Source organism: Scylla paramamosain, chromosome 49 (assembly GCF_035594125.1).
Source record: "Scylla paramamosain isolate STU-SP2022 chromosome 49, ASM3559412v1, whole genome shotgun sequence".
Taxonomy (NCBI): Eukaryota; Metazoa; Arthropoda; class Malacostraca; order Decapoda; family Portunidae; genus Scylla; species Scylla paramamosain.
The window spans coordinates 545,001-547,500 of record NC_087199.1 but is presented as its reverse complement, the minus strand read 5'-3'; the positions used below and the strand labels follow the sequence as shown (position 1 = coordinate 547,500).

Genomic DNA, 2,500 nt, shown 5'->3' with positions numbered 1-2,500 from the left:
ATTCAGTAGAGAAATTAACAAGAGAATAATTATCTATATGTAATCGGTGGAGAAACAGAATTACATAGACTGGGATTACAAAAAGATTACACATACAAAAACACAATAATAATAATAATAATAATAATAATAATAATAATAATAATAATCTCTCTCTCTCTCTCTCTCTCTCTCATTACCACAGCATCACAGCACCAAAACCTCATTATTTTGTCTACCACAGCAAAAAAACACCCTTAAAATCCTATTACTTCACCTTGCACAGCTCTACCACAGCACCACAGCCTTGTACCAATAGTATTTCACCTCCCACAGCAAAACAGCCAGAAAATCCTATTATTTCACCTTCCACAGCTCTACCACAGCATCAAGAACATTATTACTCGTACCACAGCTTAATCACAGCATCACTACCACATCAACCCCCTAACCACAACAGAACTAGTCTTGAAATCACAGCTTAACACAGCAAAATTAGGCTATATCTGACTACCACAGCAAGTTCGGTCTATCTTGGCATCCACAGCATTTTTTTCATCACCCCACAGCAAGTGATAGGTGGAAGAGGGTGATATCTGATCTGCCACAGCATGATATAACCACAGCAATCCCTGAATATTGATAAAACAGCATTACTTCACCTCCACAGCTAATGGTTAGCACAGCAAGACCAAAATATTAAGAAACAGCATTATGTCATCCCCCACGCCACAGCAAATGAAAATATCACTAAAAAACAGCACAATTTCACCGCCCACAGCATTTACAACCACAGCACTCCACAATATCAATAAAAAACAGCATTATTTTATCCCCACTGCCATTCACAGCATCAATAAATTGCATATGTTAAGGCAAACAGCAAAATTTGGACCCAGATCAACACAGCAGATGTAAACAGTGATATCTTGACTACCACAGCAAAGAGGGTTATGTTTGTTCTGTGAGATTGTTTTAATTTTCACAGCTTATTACTCGTTCAATTGTTTTAAATCTTTATAACTACCACAGCTTATTGTTTTTCAGTTAACAGTCTTTCTAACTACCACAGCATGACCACAGCACAGGGTTCTAGTCAGTGTACCACAGCAAATGATTGTTTTTTTCTTTCCACCACAGCAGAGTACTCATATATTACAGCAAAATCACTTGTCTCTGCAATATTACCACAGCAAAATCATGATTCACAGCAAAATATTCATATATATTCTTTCTAACACAGCAAGACACTCAAAACGCAGCATTTTTACTAATCTACCACAGCAGAACCACAAACCACACCATTTCTACCACAGCAAAATCCAGAATTCACAGCAAAATCTTATTAAGTCTACCACAGCAACAAAATATGACAAAACAGCCTTATCTACCACAGTACAGGACCCTAATTCACCTACCACAGCATTTCTACCGCAGCCAAACCCAGAATTCACAGCAAAATCAACATAATCTCCCTACCACAGCAAAAATACATTTCACAGCATCTCTACCACAGCAACACCACTACCAGAGCCTTCACAGCATAGCAACACCACAATCTCTCGACCACAGCATCCTTTTATTAATCTGCCACAGCAAAACCATGTTTCACAGCATCTGTACCGCACCAGCAAAGCCACAAGCCACAGCATTCCTACCACAGCAAAATAAGACTTCACAGCATTACTACCGCAGCAAAACTATCAGTTCTTTATAATCACAGCATTTTCATCCACCTACCACAGCATCAAATCACAGGAAAATCACTTTCTTCACAGCCACTGCACTACCACAGACACAGCCTCACCACCGCACGAAAACTGGCGTGGAAATCCCAAAGAGATTCACAGCAAACACAGCACATGACACAGGTCACTTCCTAGTCACGCCCAGCCCACCACAGCACCGCAGCATTGCACCAAAACACAGTAGATCACACTTTTGAAGGTTCACAGATATTTCACAGCACACAGCACAGCACACAGCACTTAGGCAAGGCTGGAATGGGAATTTCACAGCAGTTCGTCTTGTTCTGACACACCACAGCATTAATTAAAATATCTTTCTTCTTCTTCTTCTTCTTCTTCTTTTAAATCAATAATATTAAAGAGGTAGGGACATGGTAACACTGCTAGACTGACCCAGGGACATGGTAACACTGCTAGACTGACCCAGGGACATGGTAACACTGCTAGACTGACCCAGGGACATGGTAACACTGCCAGACTGACCCACGGGACATGGTAACACTGCCAGACTAACCCAGGGGACATGGTAACACTGCCAGACTGACCCACGGGACATGGTAACACTGCCAGACTGACCCACGGGACATGGTAACACTGCCAGACTGACCCAGGAACATGGTAACACTGCTAGACTGACCCAGGGGACATGGTAACACTGCCAGACTGACCCACGGGACATGGTAACACTGCCAGACTGACCCAGGGACATGGTAACACTGCCAGACTGACCCAGGGGACATGGTAACACTGCCAGACTGACCCAGGGACATGGT

The 2,500-nt window shown here is 42.2% G+C and overlaps 1 protein-coding gene across 3 annotated transcripts in view; it reads right to left on the bottom strand.

Moving 5' to 3' along the window:
- The window catches only part of LOC135095436 (zinc finger protein chinmo-like), a 23,649-nt gene that overhangs the window by 19,472 nt on the left and 1,677 nt on the right, over positions 1–2,500 (bottom strand). The gene's annotated exons all lie outside the window — the stretch shown is intronic.